Below are 14,939 nucleotides of genomic sequence, written 5' to 3'. Positions count from 1 at the left end.
CACTAACTTTTAGAAATATATTTACATTCAAAATTTTTTATCTTAGCATATAAAGTAACAAATTTTATATATACCCTATTGATAACAGGTCCTATTACAGAACATTAAATGATACAAATAAGTCCCCAATAAAATTTGCTATTTTTATAAGTTTAAAATTACCATTACAGACAAGTTTAATTTGGAGAATAGCAGCTTGATAAATTTTCTGCTTTAAAGACTTGTATATCTGGAAAATATGAACACATTTAATATACAAAGAATGACCATTCCACAATTTCCTTGATATTTTTATATTAGCAAAATTTAGTTTTTAAAGAAAAAATTGGACTCTGTAACATAGTACAATATTCTAACAGTTGTTGTTTAACCATAATTATATAAACCTCAATTTTTAAGACTAATTGCTCCAAAGAATAAAACTTAACAGACATAACGTTAAGAGTAAATTAGTGTTTTTAGAGAAATTCTTGTCATTTTAACATATGGATTAAACTGGTTGATATTAGCACATTAATATTGACCTTAGGAAAAACCTTAAATCTTTCCTATCTGTTGCCCCTTTTGTTCACATTTTGAAACAACTCTTTTACAAAATTTCTGAATTAAGATAAATTACTCCATTTTAATAATATGAAATATCTCCCACTACTTTTGAGGAATGGGGCTGCTATATCATACTCCTTACTGCGACATGCCACTGGCTGTTGGGCTGATTAGGGTTATTCCCTCCACATCAGCCACCCCCAGTAGGGGGCTAGAATATGTATGCAGTACCTCATGGCAGGAGGACGGGTGGGCTGAGCAAGAGAACGGAAGCAGAAACAGAACAGGGCAAAGGAGATGGAGGAGCAGGGGCCAGAAGGGCCTCTGCCGCAGGGTACAGGTAGGGGGTGGTTTGTTAGCTGAGTCGAAGTTGGAGGAGGAGGAGGGATTAAGAGGGGGAGAAGAAACCAAAAGGAGGTGTTTGGGTTTGCAGGAAGAGCAAAGAAGCACAAGAAAGAAAAGACTTAAAGGTAAGGAATCCCTTTCCATCTGCCCACTTGCTCACAGAAGCTGTGTGCCATTACATGGCCATTTTGGATAGATTATCTAAAGGTTAAGTTTGGGTGGTTTTAGGCCAGGGATCAGGCAAAGGGGTTTCAGTTGTCTAGTAAACACCCCAAGGGTGAATCTGCCAGAATGGAGAACCCAGATCCTATGGTGTAGACTGATACAGTTTGTCAGTGTCCAGGGCATCCCAAGGTCACAGACTACTTGGCTGAGATGAGAAGGCAGCACAGTAATAGGGTCATGACCCAAACACCAATGCGTGTGGGGCAAAAGCTGATAGAGTTGAGGACTGACGTCAGGATGGTTGAAAGCGAGTGCGAAGAGGAGCCTCAACCCTGAGAGAGAATCTCCACCATAAAGATCAGGGACCCACCTGTCAGATAAGGTCAACTAAGGGGGCCAGCCGTAACTGTAAAAGTCATGGCTGGGGGAATCCCCACTCCTCAACCACCTCGAGGGCACTGGACGATCAACAATGGCGTCTCAGGTCAGCAGCAGAGTGTTTTAAGTCAACCCAGGGGAAAACTCACCAATCTGAAGCTGGTGGTGGATGAGGAGGAGAGTGTCCGGGTGAATGGAAGGTGAGGCCAGCGTCTCAGGGTCTGGGGATTCCAACTGCCTAAGCAGCAGTAGAAGAGCCCATCCAAGTCACGGCACCAATGAAAGCACCCAGAAACCACTCCGGACGTGCGAACTCATGCAAGAGATTTTATTAAGCAAACAGGCACAGTGTCTCCCTGCAGCATGGGAGAAAGAGAGATAAAATGAGAGGGGGGGAGAGAGAGAGAGAGAGAGAGAGAGAGAGAGAGAGAGAGAGAGAGAGAGAGAGAGAGAGAACGAGCGCACAAGAGCGAGAGCAAGGGGGAGAGAGAGAGAGAGAGAGAGAAAATGTCAGGGGAGCTATTCTTAAGTAGTGGAATTTCACAGGCTAATAACAGACCAATGGCTGGCGAGAAGGTTCCCAGGCTAACAATTGGGACCAATGACTGGCTAGGAAGCTTGAGGGCTAACAATCTGGGTTGTAAAGTGGTGTGGGGGAGGCAGAATAATGGCAGCAGCAAAATAGCAGATGCCAATACTTGGTATTTGTGAAAACAGTAAAATCAAGAAGGCACTTTTACCTTCTCCCCTAAACCAGGATACAAAACCTAAGAAGGAACCTCTGACCTTCCCTGAAGCATATCATAAGGTTCTCACATGAGATGTGCTCTCCCTTTGCCCCAAGGAAAAGAACATCCTTATTTCTGAAGATACAGGGTCACGGAGAACACTCTACACAAGCAGGTCTTGTTAATTCCCCCCAGTGTATTACCACTAGATCATATCCCCTTTGTCCAGTTGTATTTCTCAACAACTACCTACTCATCATCTGAATTCATATAAAACACACAAGTTTAACTGTTTCTTTGATTCTTCATTTCCTTTTGAAGGTCCTGTGTCATGTACAACTTATGTTCCACAAATATGTATGCTTTTCTCTTGTTAATCCATCTTTTGTCATGGAAGCCTGTCACAAACCTAGGATAGGTGAAGAAAAAGATATTTTTTCTCCTCTACACCACTAAAAACAAATGTAAGAGATGATTTGAGAAGGTCAGGAAATATAAGGGCACACTGTTAAGTAATAGCTAGCATGAGCAATGAAATGCATGGCAAGGTCATAAGTGTTGTTTAAATAACTTTAGGGTTTCTTGTTTTTTTAAATTTTTTTTTATTTTTACAGACTGCATTTTGATTCATTGTACACAAATGGGGTACAGCTTTTTGTTTCTATGATTGTGCAGGATGTAGTTTCATACCATTCGTGTAAACATACATGTACATAGGGTAATGATGTCTGTCTCAATTCACCAGTTTTCATACCCTCTCTCTCATTTCCCTCTATGTAATCTAGGGTTTATTTAAACTACTTCCAAAGTAGATGAGAAAGCAAAGGGTGGTAGTTAATTTGTAGAAAATAAACAGAAGCAAAGGAGCTAATGGGGAAATACATCAAAAGTGAAGGATTAATGGAACTAACTCTTGGCAGTGTTCACTGATGTTGATGTGAAGTTAGGAATTGTGGCCAGAGGTGTCTCCTTGTGTCTGGGAATGAAGAGTCCTTTAGCATCGCAAGTGCACTTAGGTAACTTCTGACCAGTTATAGACCCCAGTGACCACATTAACATGGGATTGACTTGTAGATGCAGCCCTTGGCCACCAAGAGAGTTCCTGAGGATGAACTTCGCCTGATGTGAAGGAGGAGTTGAACACCTGAGTGACAAAGAGTACAGAAGGTGGTCCCTGGTTCCCCTGATAAACATCAAACAGTAATAGTAGTTGTCTCCTTTATTATTATTATCTGCTTGGAGACAACCTACTTTCTCTGTTAAGAGTATTCTCTGGTGGGGAAAAAGGCACACTCATACATTGCTAGTGGAGTTGCAAATTGGTGCAGCCACTCTGGTGCAGTATGAAGATTCCTCAGAAAGCTTGGAAGGGACCCACCATTTGACCCAGCTATCCCACTTCTTGGTTTATACCCAAAGGACATAAAATCAGCATACTACAGTGATGCAGCCACATCAATGTACGTAGCAACTCAATTCACAATAGCTAGATTGTGGAACCAACCTAGATGCCCTTCAAATGATGAATGGATAAAGAAACTGTGGTAGAGGTTTCAAGATGGTGGCCTAGAGGGTGGCTGCATTTCATGTTGCTCCAGGACTCAGGATTCAAAAGAGGAGATATTGAGAGGCTTGGGACCAACTCAAAGCAGCTGGGTGAGTCTCTCCCATTGGGGAGGCGTCCCGGATGGGACGGTAGTCCTGGAACGCAGGGAACTTTATAAAGTAGAGCTGCCCCGCAAGACACTCCTCCTCCCGCTGGAGCAGTGAACTCGGACAACTGGGAGCGTCGGACAGGAGGCCGCTCAGCACAGCGCTGGGACTCGGAGCAACCACTGGGGCCCCGGTGGCTGCCCAGGGGAGGAGCGGTGAGGAGAGCTATGTGGACTCAGAACACCGGGGCCTGCCCTGAGGAGGAGGAGGAGGAGTGTGGCCGCTTGGATTCGGAGTGACTACACCAGAGCTACAGGCGGTTGCCAGAGGAGGAGCAGCGTGGCGAGCTGTTTGGACTTAGAGCAACCATTCCTGAACACCGGGTTATGCCCTGAGGAGGAGGAGGAGGAGCAGTGTGGCCACTTGGATTCGGAGTGACTACACCAGAGCTACAGGCAGTTGCCAGAGGAGGAGCTGCGTGGCGAGCTGTTTGAACTCAGATCACTTCTGAACACCGGGGCCTGCCCAGAGGAGTAGGAGGAGGAGGAGGAGCACGGCGGGTTGTTTGGACTCGAAGTGACTGCATTAGAGCTCCAGGCAGCTGCTCAAGGAGGAGGCGATTGGTGAGTAGTTTGGACTTAAAGCGACCGCTCCTGAACACAGGGGGGCTGCCTGGAGGAGAAGTGCGGTGGATTGCTTGGTCTTCAGTGGCCGCACCAGAGCTCCGGGCGGTTGCCCAGTGGACACATGCAGTGGGTCACGTGGATTCAGAGCCACTCAGAGTGACCGCTTCTGAACACCCAGGGGGTTACCAGGAGGAGGAGGAGGAACAGGGAGGGTCACTTCGACTCGGAGTGATTGATTGCCCAGGGCTACGGGTGGTTGGTGGGAGGAGGAGGCACACAGTGAGTTTCTTGGACTCCTAGTGAACGCACCAGAATACTGGGCGGCTGTCTGGAGGAAGAGGCGTGTGGCAGGTCTCTGGGACTCAGAGCGATTGTACGGGGCCCCAGGTGGCTGCTCAGAGGAGGGGCCACATAGCCAGGTGATTAGGTGCAGAGCAGGGTCCCAGGATCTAGGAGGCTTCTTGGTGGAAGAGCCGCACAGAGACACGCTAAGGGGCGGAACGAACGACTGTGGGCCGATTCTCTGAGGACGGGCAGCCTAAGGAGATTCATCTGTGAAGGGTGAGGCTCCCAGGCCCAGGAGGTAGGGCCGGGCCCCTGGGAACTTTGCAGAGGAAGGCAGCCCAGCCCAGGCAGTAGCTGTAAATTGAGGGGAACCTCTAAGAGGGAACTGGCCAGCGAGATCTCCCCATCGGGTGAGTCTTCCCAGCCGGGTGAGGTTTCCCACAAGGACGGTAAAACCAGAGACACAGGCCCAAACAGGCCTTGCCTCAGCCCGCAGCCTAGTTCCCCTTTGGATGACCATTGGTCAACAAGTGGAGGCACCTCTGCCCACTAGAGCGAATATACCCCACCTGAAGGCCACAACTCCTAGAGAGGCAGCTTCCTTGTGGAGCACCGCATTATCAACTTCCTCCAAGACTTCATCCTACTGAAGGCTAAGAGGGGATATATATAGAAATCTTCAGGGACATTGTAAGTCAATAGAGGAAATCTGCAATATCTCAGCGGTCCACTGATACCTGAACAATATGAGAAAACAAGGAAAGAAAATGCCGCAAACAAATCTAGATGTTACATCAATAAAACCCAATGACAGCATGGCAGAAGAAATGACAGAAAAGGAGTTCAGAATGTACATAATTAAAATGATCAGGGAAGCAAACCAGGAGATGAAAGAGCAAATGCACGCACTGAATGATGAGATGAAAGAGCAAATGCAGACATTGAATGATCGCACCAATTGACAGTTAAAACAGCAAATACAGGAAGCAAAAGATCATTTCAATAAAGAGTTACAGATATTGAAAAAAAAACCAAACAGAAATCCTTGACATGAAGGAAACAATAAACCAAATTAAGAACTCCATAGAAAGCATATCCAGTAGGATAGAACACCTGGAAGACAGAACCTCAGACATTGAAGACAAAATATTTAACCTTGAAAACAAAGTTGAACAAACAGAGAAGATGGTAAGAAATCATGAACAGAATCTACAAGAACTATGGGATATCATGAAAAGGCCAAATTTAAGAATTATTGGGATTGAGGAAGACCTAGAGAAACAAACCAAAGGAATGAACAATCTATTCAATGAAATAATATCAGAAAATTTCCCAAATCTGAAGAATGAAATGGAAAATCAAGTTCAAGAGGCTTATAGGACTCCAAATACACAAAATTACAACAGACCCACACCAAGGCACATTATAATGAAAATACCTAACATACAAAATAAAGACAGAATTTTAAAGGCTGTGAGAGAAAAGAACCAAATTATATACAGGGGGAAACCAATACGGATATCAGCAGATTTTTCAATCCAGACCCTAAAAGCTAGAAGGGCCTGGAACAACATTTTTCAAGCCCTGAAAGAAAATGGATGCCAACCAAGAATCTTATACCCAGCAAAACTTACCTTCAAATTTGACAGTGAAATAAAATCCTTCCATGATAAACAAAAGCTAAAAGAATTTACAAAAAGAAAGCCAGCATTACAGAACATTCTCAGCAAAATATTCCATGAGGAAGAGATGAAAAACAAAGAAGCAAATCAGCAAAGGGAGGAATTATCCTAAAGGAATTGTCAAATAAAAGGAGGAAACAAGTTGTGTCAAACAAATAAATAAATAAAATTTTTAAAATGAACCAAATGACCGGGAAACCAAATCATATCTCAATAATAACTCTGAATGTTAATGGCCTGAACTCATCAATCAAAAGACATAGACTGGCAGATTGGATTAAAAAGAAGGATCCAACAAAATGTTGCCTACAAGAGACTCACCTCATAGAAAAAGATACTCATAGACTAAAGGTGAAAGGATGGGGAAAAACATACCATGCACGTGGACTCAGCAAAAAAGCTGGAGTATCCATCTTCATTTCAGATAATGTTGACTTCAAGCCAGTTAGTCAGAAGGGATAAAGAAGGTCATTTCACACTGCTTAAGGGAAGCATAAATCAGCAAGATATAACAATCATAAACATCTATGCCCCAAACAGTGGTTCATCCATGTATGTCAAACAAATCCTTCTCAATTTCAGAAACCAAATAGACCATAACACAATAATACTAGGTGATTTTAACACGCCTCTCTCACCACTGGACAGATCTTCCAGACAAAAATTGAACAAAGAAACCATAGATCTCAATAACACAATCAATAATTTAGACTTAACGGACATTTATAGAATATACCATCCAACCAAGAGCGAATACACTTTCTTCTCAGCAGCACATGGATCCTTGTCTAATTTAGACCATATATTATCCCACAAAGCTAATGTTAGCAAATACAAGAAGATAGAGACACTACCTTGTATTCTATCAGATCATAATGGATTGAAGTTAGAAATAAATGAAAGAGTAAAACACAGAAACTATTCCAACATCTGGAGATTAAACAATATGCTATTATATGATGAATGGATAACAGAAGATATTAGGAAGGAAATTAAAAAATTCTTAGAGGTAAATGAGAACAAAGAAACATCATATCAAAATCTCTGGGACACTATGAAAGCAGTACTTAGAGGGAAATTTATTTCATGGAGCGCATTTAATAAAAGAAGTAAAACTCAACAAATAAACGACCTAACACTACAGCTCAAAGCCCTAGAAAAAGAAGAACAGACCAGCACCAAAAGTTGTTGAAGACAGGAAATAGTTAAACTCAGAGCTGAAATCAATGAAATTGAAACAAAAGAAACAATACAAAAAATTGACAAAATAAATAGTTGGTTCTTCGAAAAAATAAACAAAATTGATAAACCTTTAGCCACAATAACAAAGAGAAGACAAGAGAAAACCCAAATCACTAAAATTCGGAATGAACAAGGAAATATCACAACAGACACGATAGAAATACAAAACATAATTAGAAGCTATTTTGAAAATCTATACTCCAACAAAATAGAAAATTTTGAAGACATCAACAGGTTTCTAGAGACATATGAATTGCCTAAACTGAACGAGGAGGACAAACACAATTTAAATAGACCAATTTCAAGTACTGAAATAGAAGAAGTCATCAAAAGCCTACCAACAAAGAAAAGTCCGGGACCAGATGGGTTCTCAGCTGAGTTCTACAAAACCTTTAAAGAAGAGCTCATTCCAATACTTCTCAAAGTATTCCATAAAATAGAAGAGGAGGGAACCCTCCCAAACTCATTCTATGAAGCCAATATCACACTGATACCTAAACCAGACAGAGACTCATCAAGGAAAGAAAATTTCAGACCAATATCTTTAATGAACATCGACGCAAAAATTCTCAACAAAATTTTAGCAAACCGTATACAAAAACATATTAAAAAGATAGTGCACCATGTTCAAGTGGGTTTCATCTCAGGGATGCAAGGTTGGTTCAACATCAGGAAATCAATAAATGTAATTCACTATATCAATAGACTTAAAGTCAAGAATCACATGATTATTTCAATAGATGCAGAAAAAGCATTTGATAAAATACAGCACCCCTTCATGCTCAAAATACTAGAAAAAATAGGGATAGTGGGAACATTCCTTAACATTGTAAAGGCCATTTATGCTAAGCCCATGGCTAATATCATTCTAAATGGTGAAAAACTGAAAGCACTCCCCCTAAAAACTGGAACAAGGCAGGGATGCCCTCTTTCACCACTTCTATCCAACATCATTCTTGAGACTCTAGCCAGAGCAATTAAACAAACCAAAGAAATTAAAGGGATACGAATTGGAAAAGAAGAACTCAAACTATCCCTGTTCGCTAATGACCTGATTATATATTTAGAGGAACCTGGAAATTCCACCAGAAAACTCTTAGAACTCATAAGTGAATTCAGTAAAGTAGCAGGTTACAAGATCAATGCTCATAAGTCCAACGCATTTTTATACATAAGTGATGAATCTTCAGAAAGAGAAATTAGGAAAACTACCCCATTCACAATAGCCTCGAAAAAAATAAATACTTGGGAATCAATCTCACAAAAGAGGTGAAAGACCTCTACAATGAGAACTACAGAACACTAAAGAAAGAAATTAAAGAACACCTTAGAAGATGGAAAGATCTTCCATGTTCTTGGATAGGAAGAATTAATATTGTCAAAATGGCCATACTACCTAAAGTGCTATACAGATTCAATGCAATTCTAATTAAAATCCCAATGATGTACCTTACAGAAATAGAGCAAGCAATTATGAAATTCATCTGGAAGAATAAGAAACCCAGAATAGCTAAAGCAATCCTTAGCAGGAAGAGTGAAACAGGGGGTATTGCAATACCAGATCTTCAACTCTACTACAAAGCAATAGTAACAAAAACGGCATGGTATTGGTACCAAAATAGAAAGGTAGATCAATGGTTCAGAATAGAGGACATGGAAACAATCCCAAATAAATACAATTTTCTCATACTAGACAAAGGTGCCAAAAATATGCAATGGAGAAAAGATAGCCTCTTCAACAAATGGTGCTGGGAGAATTGGAAATCCAATCTAAACCCATATCTCTCACCATTCACGAAACTAAACTCAAAATGGATTAAGGACCTTGGAATCAGACCAGAGACCCTGCAGATTATAGAAGAAAAAGTAGGTCCGTAGGTCCAGATCTTCAACATGTCGGTTTCGGACCAGACTTCCTTAACAGGACTCCCATAGCAGAAGAAATAAAAGCAAGAATCAATACCTGGGATAGATTCAAACTAAAAAGCTTCCTCTCAGCAAAGGAAACTATCAGCAATGTGAAGAAAGAGCCTACAGAGTGGGAGAATATCTTTGCCAATCATACTTCAGATAGAGCACTAATCTCCAGAATCTATAAAGAAATCAAAAAACTCTACACCAAGAATTCAAATAATCCAGTCGACAAATGGGCTAAGGATATGAACAGACACTTCACAGAAGAAGATCTACAAGCTATCAACAAACATATGGAAAAATGTTCAACATCTCTAGCAATAAGAGAAATGCAAATCAAAACCACCATAAGATTCCATCTCACCCCAATTAGAATGGCGATTATCAAGAATATGAGCAACAACAATGGTGTTGGCGAGGATGTGGGGAGAAAGGTACACTCATACATTGCTGGTGGGGCTGCAAATTAGTGCAGCCACTCTGGAAAGCAGTGTGGAGATTCCTTAGAAAACTTGGAATGGACCCTCCATTTGACCCAGCTATCCCACTCCTTGGCCTATACCCAAAGGACTTAAAATCAGCATACTACAGAGATACAGCCACATCAATGTTCATAGCTGCTCAATTCACAATAGCCAGACTGTGGAACCAACGTAGATGCCCTTCAATTGATGAGTGGATAAAGAAACTGTGGTATATATATACAATGGAATATTACTCAGCCATAAAGAATGATAAAATTATGGCATTTGCAGGCAAATGGATGAAATTGGAGAATATCATGCTAAGTGAAATAAGCCAAGCTCAAAAAGCCAAAGGATGAATGATATCGCTAATAAGTGGATGATGACACATAATGGGGGGGAGGGAAGGGTTAGTGTTAGGGTTGGAGTTAGGGTTAGGGAGGGGGGCAAGTATGGAGGAAGGAAGCACTGTATAGAGGGAAAAGAGGGGTGGGAGGGGTGGGGGGAAGGAAAAAAATAACAGAATGAATCAAAAAACATTGCTCTATGTAAATTTATGATTACACAAATGGTATGTCTTTACGCCATGTACAGAGAAACAAGATGTATCCCATTTGTTTACAATAAAAAAAAAACCACAAAGACTCAAAAAAAAAAAAAAAAGAAACTGTGATATATATATATATATATGTATATGTATATAATGGGATATTACTCAGCCATAAAGAAGAATAAAATTATGGCATTTGGTGGTAAATGGATGAAGTTGGAAAATATTTTGCTAAGTGAAATAGGCCAAGTCCAAAAAACCAAAGGCCAAATGTTTTCTCTGATGAGTGCATGACAGTATATAACAAGGCAGGGTGATGGCAAAAAAAGAAGAATGAAGGAACTTTGGATGGTGTAGAGGAAAAAGGGGTGGGAGGGGTGGTGATAGAAAAACAGTAGAATGAAACAGACAGTATTACCATATATATATATATATATATATATATATATATATATATATATATACGTTTACATGAATGGTGTGAATCTACATTGTGTACAACCATAGAAATGAAAAGTTGTACCCCCTTTGTGTACAATGAATCAAAATGCAGTCTGTAAAAATAAAAAAGATTTTAATTAAAAAACGAGTGCTCTCTGCTTGAGCCTCACTTTACTTTTACTTTACTTTCACCTCACTTTCATTTATAATAAAGTTCTCTTGCATGAATTTTGGCGTCTAACTTTAATTTTCTTCTGTCGGGAGGTTTAAAGTTTGAACTCCCTGCTTTCCTGTGACAACACCACCACAATTTGGACCTGGTAAATGGATGCTTTCTTCTTGGAATACCTGAAAAATCTCCAGCTAGCATGAGACACAAAAGTCAATCTGACTTTACACTCAGAAACCTGACATAGAAGCATCAACTAAAGGGTATGGAAAATATTATTCCTAAAATACAGCTCCCCAAGAAAAATGGAGGGACAGTGTGGCTCTGGAGGAGGGAGGGGAATTTGGCCAAACATTAAACCTCTCCCAGCATGCCCTTTCCTAATAACAATAGGCCCTAAACTTAGACCTTCCACCATTGCAAATTAGCCCTAAATGGAGGCACAGCAAATATTGAAACTCTGGGAAACAAGACCCCAGAATAATAACAATGAGTTTCAACTTTTTTACGAACATCCTACTAAGTTACAGTTTTAATTTGTACAACTAGCCCCTGACGGTCAAAACTGTACATAAGGGCTTCCAGTGATTATATCATTATACCCTATAAAACCAAAATCCCCTCTGTAACTGACGACCATTTTCCCCATCTGGAAAATGGGCCCTCATGGTGCCCAAGTCCACAAAGGAATAACGGTTTCTCTGAATCCATTGAGGTCTGCCTCCTATCCTTTAGCACTTACACCAACACCAGGTACAACACAAGTCCTGGAACCTAAGGTGAGAGGGGTGGCATTATAATACATATAGTTCCACATATCTAGTTTTGTGCTTTTTATCTGTGCTTTTGGTGTCGCATCCAAGAATTGATTACAAAATCTAATATGAAGCTTTCCCCTATGTTTCCTTCTATGGATTTTGTAGTCATTTTTTTTTATTTTTATGTACTTATTTTTATGTACTTAGTCCATTTTTAGTTAATTTTTATATGAAGCAATATAAAGGTACCTCATTATTTTGCATATCATACAGTTTTTTCAATAAATACCAATCGTTGAGCAGCTTGTCACATCCCTATTATCGTAAGGGATCCCATAAAAACCATGCCGGACACGGGAAATCATATAAGGGAATTTATTAAGCAAACAGTGTCTCCCTGCAGGGTAAGATAGAAAATGAGAGAAAAAGAGAAAGGAAAGAGAAAGGGTGTGAGCTAGAGAGAGTGGAAACCGAGGAGGAAAAAGAAAGCGAGTCAGGGGGTGAGAAAAGCAAGAGAGAAAAGGTGGTGGTTGAATTCCGCTGGGCTAACGGGGGACCAATAACAGAGAAGGATACTTGCAAGTTGACTGATGAACCAATAGCTAGCTAGGATGTTCCCAGATTGACAAGTGGTTGGGAGGTGGGGAAAATGGCTGCAAGGGAAAGGGCAGGGAGAGCAGCTTTCAGACTGACAAACTAGGTTGTGATGCAACTGAAAGGGCGGGGGAGCAGCTTTGTATTACAATTATGAGGTCTTGCCAATATCAATGGTTAGTCTTATTCAAATACAGGAACCACACATGGAGGCTAACTGGTAGACATATTAATGAGCACCACCAAGGTCTCTTTCAAATGTAAAGGACCTTGAGGCTGACCTGTGGGAACACCTTCAACCAATTCCTTTGTCCCAGAGGTGGAAATTGGAAGGTGGGGGTGAATCCAGATGGAGGTTATAACTTGTCCACTTTCAGAAAAAAGAAACTGAACTCAGTAAAGTGGCAACACCCTTGGCCATCTGGTAAGTCCCACTCAGTGCACACCAAGACCCTTGATTCCACCCATTTGGTCCCTCTTTCTGGGGACATTTGTGGAACCAGTGGTGTAGGAGTTGTAAGAACCCAGAAACCACTCCAGATGTGGGAACTCACATAAGAGAGTTTATTAAGCAAACAGGCAGAGTGTCTCCCTGCAGGGTAAGAAAGAAAAAGAAAGGAAAAAGAGAGCGCGTGCATGCAAGAGAGAGAGTAAAAGCCAGGAGGAGAGAGAAAATGGCAGAGGAGCTATTATTAAGTAGTCGAATTTCGTGGGCTAACAAGGACCAATAACGGAGAATACTTGCAAGCTGACTGATAAACCAATAGCTATCTAGGATGTTCACAGAGTGACAAGCTAGGTTGTAAGTTGGGAGGTGGGGAAATGACTGCAGCGTAAAGGGCAGAGGAGCAGCTTTATATTATAGTTATGATGTATCATCATGTAATGTACGCATTTGATCAATTTCTAGTCCTACATTTCTTTCCAGTCTGCTTAGACTTGCCATTCTTTTAAAAAGTATTTTCTCTGTCCTTGAGTAGTTCTCAAAGTTTAATTTATCAGCAAACTCTTTCCTTAAAAAAGCTAAGAAGTAACAGATGTCAAATATAAAAACTGATAAAATGGAGAATTCTTAATAAGAAGGAATGAACTCAGAGCCATAACCCCAAAGCACAGATTTGAAGCCATTATTTGATTAATGTTTTTATTCACCTGAATATAAAGTGCTAACTGCTTCCCCCACACCCCCTACTAGGGATTGAACCCAGGAGTGCTTAACCACTGGGGCACATCCCCCATTCTTTTTAAGAATTATTATTTTTTGGGTACCAGGAATTGAACTCAGGGGCACTTGCCACTGAGCCACATCCCCAGCCTTATTTTCTATTTTATTTACAGGCAAGGGTCTCACTGAGTAGCTAAGTACCTCGCTTTTGCTGAGGCTGGCTTTGAACTCATGATCCTCCTGCTTCAGCTTCCCCAGTTGCTGGGATTACAGGTGTGCGTCACTACACTCAGCCTATCCAGTAATATCTTCTCTAATCCACTCCCAATGTGTGTATATCTTACTGCCTAAGTCATTAAAATAGAAATGTTCCCTAAACCATTCTTCCCCCTTCATTTAATCTTCTTGAAACAGTCTATAATGGCCTACCAGTTCCACATTCATATAAAAATCCCAGCTACAATCATCTGGCTTCTGTTTGCTCTACTTCTGATGTTGCCCTTGCCAAGGTGTCCAGTGATCTGCTTACCAATTTATTCTTTCCTTATTACTTGACTTGTGGGCCAACACACGGACTACAATTCAGTTCTTTGGATTCCACATCATCACTCTTCTGGCATTTCTCCTACTTACAGGACTGCTCCTTTTGATCTTAGCTCAACCCCACTGATTCCCTGCCTCCCCTAACCGGTCTCCATCAACTTTTTTTTTTTTTTTTTTTTTTTACCTACGATCCCTTTATCACTTTAATCTGTTCACTCTTTTGGCCAATTTCATGCACTATGATTTTCAATACCAACTATATTTTACTCATAATTCTGGTCTTCTACCTTGTTTCCTAAATTTGTATGCCAAATTTAACATGTACAGACTCAATCTTGATCACTTTCAATTTGCCTGCCTTGGTGCACTGCACCATCATCCATCTGCGTGACAAAATTGGGCATTAACTCACCCTTCTTTTCACTCACCAAACAATTATTTGATTGCAAGGACTATGCCCTATCTATTCTTATTGCTTTAATATTGTCACATATTCTTCACCCGTTTTTACTTGTGTTTGGAGTCTCATTTAACTACCAAATGACTGTAACAGCTGTTACAGCTCTGTTCAACATTGTAAATTCATCCCTTTGTTGCCACAAAAGTCTCCCTTTACTTAAAATTGATGCCATAAATTTCAGGGTAAAATCCAAACTACTTACAATATGGTAAATAAGACGTTTTGCTGTCT

General features: G+C 40.7%; 1 protein-coding gene and 1 pseudogene across 2 annotated transcripts in view; one reads left to right on the top strand and one right to left on the bottom strand.

Moving 5' to 3' along the window:
* Positions 1-14,939, top strand: part of LOC306663696 (platelet-activating factor acetylhydrolase IB subunit alpha-like) — a 428,586-nt pseudogene that overhangs the window by 21,357 nt on the left and 392,290 nt on the right. The gene's annotated exons all lie outside the window — the stretch shown is intronic.
* The window catches only part of ZNF879 (zinc finger protein 879), a 261,034-nt gene that overhangs the window by 142,110 nt on the left and 103,985 nt on the right, over positions 1-14,939 (bottom strand). The window lies entirely within an intron of this gene.

This window comes from Sciurus vulgaris, assembly GCF_902686455.1.
Source record: "Sciurus vulgaris genome assembly, chromosome: 6".
NCBI classification, from domain to species: Eukaryota; Metazoa; Chordata; class Mammalia; order Rodentia; family Sciuridae; genus Sciurus; species Sciurus vulgaris.
This window is presented reverse-complemented; position numbering and strand designations above follow the sequence as displayed.